The sequence below is a fragment of the Heterodontus francisci genome, chromosome 11, assembly GCF_036365525.1.
Source record: "Heterodontus francisci isolate sHetFra1 chromosome 11, sHetFra1.hap1, whole genome shotgun sequence".
Classification (NCBI taxonomy): domain Eukaryota; kingdom Metazoa; phylum Chordata; class Chondrichthyes; order Heterodontiformes; family Heterodontidae; genus Heterodontus; species Heterodontus francisci.
Window position 1 is genome coordinate 115,600,092 of NC_090381.1, and position 9,118 is coordinate 115,609,209.

Consider the following 9,118-nt stretch of genomic DNA (forward strand, 5'->3'; position numbering starts at 1 on the left):
GTGATATTGATTGACAGATAAGTATTGGCCAGGACACCAATCTGCTCTTCTTTGCAATATTGCTATGCGATCTGTTATGCACATGTATATCTCCCCGCGTTTCTGTTACTTTTCCACATTCTGTCTCCTAGTCTCTGACCGCTTCTGTTTTTTTTAACTGGGTAATATTCTTCCATTGACCTCAAACTGCTGCCTCTTTGACAACGTGCCCCTCTCAACTTCACTTCATGTTTGATAACAAATGGGAGAGGAATAGACCATACGGCCCGTCGAGCCTGCTTCACCATTCAGTACGATCATATCTGATCATGATTTAAAATTAAACATTAAAACTGGCTGCTTTGTTTGTCTCCGTTGCGTGAATGAAAGCGCACATACACAGACATCGAACAAGAAGAGGCGGCATGTTTTGATTCCTCTTAATATTGTTATGTGTCTGTCGTCTGAGGCCGCCTGTGGTGGGTTTCTTACTTTTCCTCCAGTCTTTCTTCCGTCTCCACGGTGCGTACACTGAATTCCAAATATTATTTTTAAACAAAACTAACTTAATTATTGTTAAAAGTCTGTTTAGCTGGATTAATGTCAAATTAAAGTTATTGGACTTGCTTTTGAATTGTCAGAAAGAAAATAGTTTTTTAAAAAAACTAGAATTTATATAGCACTTTTAAGACCGCAAGACATCCCAACCCGTTTTACAGCCGTTAAAGTACTTTTAAAAAAATAATGTAGTCATTATTGTATGTTGCAATCATAAATTTCAAGGGCTAGCTGTACAATGATAACCTAGTCAGCTTCAGTCGTGTAGGTTCAGCCTATTCTGCCTGTCCAGTCCGCTCAGCTTCTTTCACAAAGTGATGGCAGCATAATTGTACTGTTAAGCTCAATTATGCGATGTATTAAATTACCAAAGGGGCTTTAAATAAAGTTCAAATAGAAAGGTTATTACTTTAATCCAAAGTTGTGGTGATTCATTATATTCTCCAGATTGAATAAAAAACTGAATGAAGTGTAATAAACAACACTGGAGCTTACATCGGTGTTAAAATACTGAGCTGAGTAAATAAATCAGTGCAGGGACAGCTACTATTTCCAAATAACGTAATGACCCGAAATCGGAAACTGAATGCAACGTGGGCACATTTTTGGATAGTAACAAACGAAGGAAAAAAGTAAAGTTGGGGGAGGCAGCAGTAAAATGATAGAATGAATTGACTGAAACATTTAAGTGAAGTAAAATGACAGACGGGACTTAATGGAGTCAGAGGAAAACTGGACGATTCACATACTGAAAGAATAGTGTTACGAACTTACGAATTAGGAGCCGAAGTAGGCCATTTGGCCCCTCTAGTCCGTTTCGCCATTCAACAAGATCATGGCTGATCTATTTTTGTCTCGAATTCCACACTCCCATCTACCCCCGATAATCTTTGTTTCCCTTGCCTATCAAGAATCTATCTACCCCCGCCTTAAAATTATTCAATGACCCCGCCTCCACCATCTTCTGAGACAGAGTTCCAAAGCCGCATAACCTTCTGAGAGAAAAAAAAATCTCCTCTCTGCCCTAAAAAGGCAACCCCTAAGTTTGAAACAGTGCCCCCTATTTCTGGACTCTCCCACAAGAGGAAACATCCATTCCACATCCATCTTGTCAAGACTGTTCAGGATCTTGTATATTTCAATCAAGTCTCCCCTCACTCTACTAAACTCTAGTGAATACAAACCCTGTCTGAACAACCTTTCCTCATAAGACAACCCGCTCATTCCATGTATCAATCTAGTAAACCTCCTCTGAACCACCTCCAATACATGCACATCCTTCCTTGAATAAGGAGACCAAAGCTGCATACAATATCCGAGATGTGGTCTCATCAATGGTCTGTATAACTGAAGCCTAACATCCTTCCTTTTATTTACAATTCCTTTTTAAATTCATCTGTGGGATGTGGGCGTCGCTGCCTAGGACAGCATTTATTGCCCATCCCCAATTGCCCTTGAGAAGGTGGTGGTGAGCTTGAACTGCTGCAGTCCATTTGGGGTAGGTATACCAACAGTGATGATAGGAAGGGAGTTCCAGGATTTTTGACCCAGCAACAGCGAAGGAACGACGATAGCGCTCTAAGTCAGGGTGGTGTGTGGCTTGGAGGCGAACTTGCAGGTGGTGGTGTTCCCATGCATTTTCTGCCCTTGTCCTTCTAGTTGGTAGAGGTAGTGGGCTTGGAAGGTGCTGTCTAAGGAGCCTTGGTGCGTTGCTGCAGTGCATTTTGTAGATGATCCACACTGCTGCCATTGAGCATTGGTGGTGGAGGGAGTGAATGTTTGTGGATAGGGTGACAATCAAGAGGGTTGCTTTGTTCTGGGTGGTGTCGAGCTTTTTGAGTCTTGTTGGAGCTACATCTATCCAGGCAAGTGGTGAATATTCCATCACACTCCTGACTTGTGCCTTGTCGATGGTGGACAGGCTTTGGGGAGTCAGGAGATTAGTTACTCGCCGCAGGACTCCGAGCCTCTAACTGTTTTTGTAGCCATGGTATTTATATGGCTACTCCAGTTCAGTTTCTGGTCAATGGCAACCCCAGGATGTTGATAGGGGGATTCAATGATCGTAATGCCATTGAATGTCAAGGGGAGATGGTTAAATTCTCTCTTGTTTGAGATCGTCATTGCCTGGCAATTGAGTAGCTTAAAAGTTACTTACCACTTATCAGCCTAAGCCTGGATATTGTCCAGGTCTTACTGCATTTCTGCATGGATTGCTTCAGTATCTGCGGATTCTGGAGAAGGTGGTACAGTGGTCTTATCACTAAACTGGTAATTCAGGGCCCTTCCTGTGGGGACATGAGTTCTAGTCCCATCACAACCGAAAGTGGAATTTAAATTTAATTAATAAAACTGGGTTTTAAACAATCTCGTTTAACGATGGCCATGAAACCATTTTCAATTGTTGTAGAAGCCCATTTGGTTCATTAATGTTCACCCGTAATAAAAGATAATAATCCATTCGCCTTCTAAAATTACTTGCATACCAACTTTTTGTGACTCATGCACTAGAACACTAGATCCCTCTGGACCTCCGAGTTCTGCAGTCCTTCACTGTTTAAGTAATACCCTGTTTTTTTTTTTAATTCTTCCTGCCAAAGTGAACAACTTCACATTTTCCCACATTACACTCCATCTGCCAGATTTTTGCCCACTCACTCAAACTATCTATATCGGTCTGCAAGCTCCTTATGTCTTCTTCACAACACGTTTTCCGACCTATCTTTGTGTCATCTGCAAATTATGCCATCGCTCGCCTCATCTAAATCATTGAAATAAACTGTAAAACCTTGAGACCCCAGCACAAACCCCTCCAGGACTCCACTCGTCACATCCTGCCAATCAGAAAAGGAAACAGTTTTTAAACAGCTAAGAAGAAATTGAAGGAGACCCATGGGTTTTAGTAGTGTCAATACTAAACATGTCCACCTAATGTCAGGTAGCTATCAACAAAACCAATATAATGTTGAGCCTCATAGTCAAAAAGTAGAATATGTAAGTGCAAGTAATGATCCATCTGTTTCATACCCTAGGCAGACTAATTCTGGAATTCTGCTTCCAGTTCTGGTCGCTAAAAATTAAGAGACATTCAAGAAGGAGCGGCAGTTCAGAAACTGATCTCCAGTGCAATATAGATTTGTGAATAAAACCTTGGATTGATTTTGGAATTTCCAGCCTGTTAATGAGGTATCCGGGTGATGTACTTGCAGAGATTTACAAACCCGGAATATTGCTTTCAATTAAGCCCAGGAGACAGAGCTTCAAATTAGAAGTTGATAATGTTAGAGGTGATACCAGGAGACTCATCACACTGAGACTGATGTGTAGAATAAACTTCAAAATAGAGGGTAAATATTCAAGAATGTACTGAAAGAAATTGGATGAGTCATAAAGTTATAGAGCACAGAAACAGGCCCTTTGGCCCATCGTGTCTGTGCTGGCCATCAAGCACCTATCTGTTAATCCCATTTTCCAGCATTTGACCCCTAGCCTTGTATGCTATGGCGTTACAAGTGTTCATCTAAATACTTCTCAAATGGTGTGAGGGTTACTGCCTCTACCACCCCTTCAAGCAGTGTGTTTCAGATTCCAACCACCCTCTGGGTGAAATTTTGTTTCCTCAAATCCCCTCTAAATCTCTCACCCCTTACCTTAAATCTATTCCCCCTGGTTATTTACACCTCCGCTAAGGGAAAAAAGGTTTCTTCCTATATACTTGATGTATCCTATCAACGCGCCGCATAATTTTGTGTACGTCAATCAAGTGCCCCCTCAACCTTCTCTGCTCTAAGGAAAACAACCCAAGCCTATCCAGTCTCTCTTCATAGCTGAAATGCTCCACCCCAGAATCTCCTCTGCACCCTCCAGTGCAATCACAGCCTTCCTATAGTGTGGTGACCAAAACTGTACACAGTACTCCAGCTGTGGACTATTAACATTTTATACAGCTCCGTCTTAACCTCCCTGCTCTTATATTCTATGCCTCGGCTAATAAAGGCAAGTATACAATATGCCTTCCTAACCACCTTATCTACTTGTGCTGCTGCTTTCAGTGATCTATGGACAAGTACACTAAGGTCTGTCTGACCCTCTGTACTGCCTAGGGTCCTACCATCTATTGTATATTCCCTTGCCTTGTTAGTCCTCCCAAAATGCATCACCTCACACTTTAAATGGATTAACTTCCATTTGCCACTGCTCCGCCCATCTTACCAGCCCATTTATATTGTTCTGTAATCTAAGGCTTCCTCCTCACTATTTACAACACCACAAATTTCCGTGTCATCCGCGAAGTTACTGATCATACCTGTTATATTCACGTCTAAATCATGAATGTACACTACAAACAGCAAGAGTCCCAGCGGTACACAACTAGTCACAGAGTTCCACTCGCAAAAACAACTCTCAACCATCACCGTCCTGCCACTAAACCAATTTTGGATCCAATTTACCAAATTGCCCTGGATCCTATGGGTTCTTAACCTTCTTAACCAATCTCCCATGCAGGACCTTATCAAAAGCCTTACTGAAGTCCAGCTTGACTACATCAACTGCTTTATCCTCGTCCACACATCTAGTCACCTCCGCGAGAAATTCGATCAAGTTAGTTGGACATGATCTCCCCCTGATAAAGCGATGCTAACTATCCCTGATTAATCCCTGCCTCTCCAAATGGACATTAATCCTGTCCCTCAGAATTTTTTCTGAGGATGCTACAATGTGGAAATGTTAAGATCTCTGGGTCGATGATACATTGTAAATTATTTGCATATCCTGCCAATGGCTAGTGGAACTATTTTTCTAGATTTGCCAGTTGTCTGATGGTCGATAATTAGGAGCTGTATCTTTTGCAAACTGTAAAGCAATTTCAGCACAGAAAGGTCGACTTTTTAAGTTGCTTATTACTACATGTGCTTTTTGTTATTTTGTTTTTGTTAATTTTTGCCGCGGTTTTATTTACCAATGGTAAAACAAAGCGTTCTGTTCAGAACAAAATGTACACGCATTTTTTGAAAGGTTATATTTACAACAGTTTCAAACATTAAAGTGTATCCGTCCATTGCTATTTTGTTTCCTTGTTCAGCGTTAATGCTTATTGTCCAATTAAGCCATTGGAATAGCAATTCGATTTGGACAATAGTACAAGATGGTTGGCATCACATCCACGTCTCCCTCGATATTCAGTTTCGTTGGCTTCATAGAACTGAATATCAGTTGGGCACATAACAGAAGTCGCATGCGATACCGTCCATTTTAAGCTAACACCCAAGACGAATTTCTGCACCAAGCATGTATGAACTTTTAGTGCATGATGTTCTATAGAGAAGACGCTATGTTTCCAAACGTTTTCAAAGAGTTCAAAAAGCCATTTTTGTACCATAGAAAGGACAAGTGACGATACAAACTGGCCTGTCAAACAATGACCACGTTCTACCAGAGGTCTATGTAATCCAGTTCACATTTTGAGAGGAAGATGGCGGGACTTCTGGGGGAAAGAAATCTCTTCTTAGGCTGTGGACTGGGATAATGATTTCACTAAAATAATCTGTGGTTTCATTTTGAAATCACTATTCTACCGTTCCCTACCACATCAGCTAGAAAATTCGTCACCCATAAAGTGATCCATGTGTGGAATAAATGGCCAGTTCGAGGCAAATGCTCCGGAATCGCTTACGAAATAGAAAAGGGTGATGTTAATTTATTTGGATGTATGAATCAGAGTAATTTGTCAGCCTTTTATAAACTAAAACTTATTATGCGAGAAATCTCAGCACAGCAAGGTCGGCTGTTCATTACTAAATGCTATGTATTGGTAAATGCGTTTTTCTTTTGTATTTCTTGCAATATTTTAATTTTCTTGCTTCAAAACAAAGCATCCTGTTGAGACCGAAATATACAAGTTTCTCCAGAAAGGTAATAATTCCAACAGCTTTCAACGTAGCTGTTATTAAGACCAATTTATGTACGTGTATGTAATTGTTATGTTTTCTTATTCAAAGTTCATACTCATTATCTAATTACGTCATTGGTGTAGAAATTCGATTTGGTACAGAACGGTGATATTACATCCACTGTTAGCCGAACCATACAATATTTACAAAAAGCAAAACATGATGGATGTTGGAAATCTGAAATAAATGCTGGAAATACTCATCAGGTTGGGCTGAAACTGTGGAGAGAAAAACAGATTTAATATTTCGGGTTTGTGACTGAAAGAACGGAAGTTTGCATGGTGTAGAGGAAATGCATGCAATACCACACATTTTAAACTAGCGCCCACATTAATAGTCTAAACTCTGGAAAGTTGTGTGAATAATGTTCTTAAAAGATGAAATGAAGTCCAGACGTTTCAAATGCAGTCCCAAGCAGGCCTACCAGACATTGACCAGGATCTATCAGAGTAACTGGAGATAGGTATAACCAGTGCTTCCCAAAACTCTCCACCTCTTTCACATTTCTTCATCTCATGTCCGGGATTGTTGCTGACTAGTTGATAGAGATTGATTTCCATGATTAGTCAACAACTCCATTATCATTGCATCATGTGTCTACCAGCATAAAATGGCACATAAAATGGGCTGCGATGACCATTGATTGTTTCAAGAGGTGAATGCAGCACGATCCAACTCGAGGGCCACTTGTATGCATACAGAACAGCAGCAGAATGGCAAACAGTCCAAGCGACACATCCTATTGGCACCATGTACCATGGACCCAGAGATAGTAACTTTGGCCAGACTCACCAGAAAGTCATTTGCCCCAATATTTCAACAACGGCAACTTCTTCTATTTATGTAGCGCCTTTAACATAATAAAAAGTCTTAAGGTGCTTCATAGGAGCATTATAAAACAAATATAACACCGAGCCACGCAAGTAGATATTAGGTCAGATGACCAAAAGCATGATCTAAGAGGTAGGTTTAAGGTTTGGCTTAAAGGAGGAACGCGAGGTGGAGCAGGGGAGAGGTGTGGGGGTGGATTTTGTTATGATCCCCGTGAAGAATAACAAATCAAAAGAACAGAATAAACCGAACGGCTCCAGTGGAATAAAACAATCAAATGGTGAAGGTTTCATTTGTATAGCTTTTACTGTAACAATCAATAAAAAATCAACATGAGTCAAGCATGAATTAACAATACATCGTCTTTCTTCCTTTGGACGCCTTATCTCGAGAGACAATGGGTAAGTGCCTGGAGGTGGTCAGTGGTGTGTGGAGCAGCGCCTGGAGTGGCTATAAAGGTCAATTCTAGAGTGACAGGCTCTTCCACCGGTGCTGCAGAAAAATTTCTTTGTCGGGGCTGTTGTCTTTTTTCCTGCCAACTGCTAAGTCTCTTCGACTCGCCACACTTTAGCCCCGCCTTTATGGCTGCCCGCCAGCTCTGGCGAACGCTGGCAACTGACTCCCACGACTTGTGATCAATGTCACAGGACTTCATGTCACGTTTACAGACGTCTTTAAAGCGGAGACATGGACGGCCGGTGGGTCTGATACCAGTTGCGAGCTCCCTGTACAATGGTTCTTTGGGGATCCTGCCATCTTCCATGCGGCTCACATGGCCAAGCCATCTCAAGCGCCGCTGACTCAGTAGTGTGTATAAGCTGGGGATGTTGGCCGCCTCGAGGACGTTTGTGTTGGAGATACGTCCTGCCACCTGATGCCAAGTATTCTCTGGAGTCAGTGCGCCATTTTCCCACACTCTCTTGGACAGTCTGGACATAGCAGTGGAAGCCTTTCTGGTCCAACCTTTCTTCATAAGACAACACGCCTATTCCAGATATTAGTCATCCTTCTCTGAACTGCTTCCAATGCATTTACATCCTTCCTTAAATAAGGAAACAAATATTGTACACTGTACTCCAGATGTAGTCTCACCAGGGCCCTGTAGAGCTGAAGCATAACCTCCCTACTTTTCTATTCAATTCCCCTCGCAATAAACGATAACAGTCCACTAGCTTTCCTAATTACTTGCTGTACCTGCATCCAAACCTTTTGTGATTCATGCACTAGGACACCCAGATCCCTCTGCATCTCACAGCTCTGCAATCTCTAACCATTTAGATAATATGCTTTTTTTAAATTGTTCCTGCCAAAATGGACAATTTCACATTTTCCCACACTGTACTCCAGTTGCCAGATCTTTGCCCACTTACTTAATCTATGTCCCTTTGTAGCTTCCTTATGTCCTCTTTGCAACTTACTTTCCTACCTATTTTTGTGTTATCAGCAAATTTAACAACCATACCTTCAGTCCCTTCATCCAAGTCATTGATATAAATTGTAAAAAGCTGAGGCCCCAGCACTGATCCTTGTGGTATACCACTCGTTACATCTTGCCAACCAGAAAATAACCCATTGATGCCTACTGTCTCATTCCTGTTAGCTAGCTAAAATTCTTTCCATGCCAAAATGTTACCCCCTGCACCATCAGCTTCCTTTTCCGCAATACCCTTTGATGTGCCATCTTATCAAATGTCTTCTGGAACCTAAGTACAATATATCAGGAATAAGGTGAGTGAATTGAAGGCGTGGATGGGCACTTGGGACTACGATGTTGTGGCCATCACTGAAACGTGGATAGG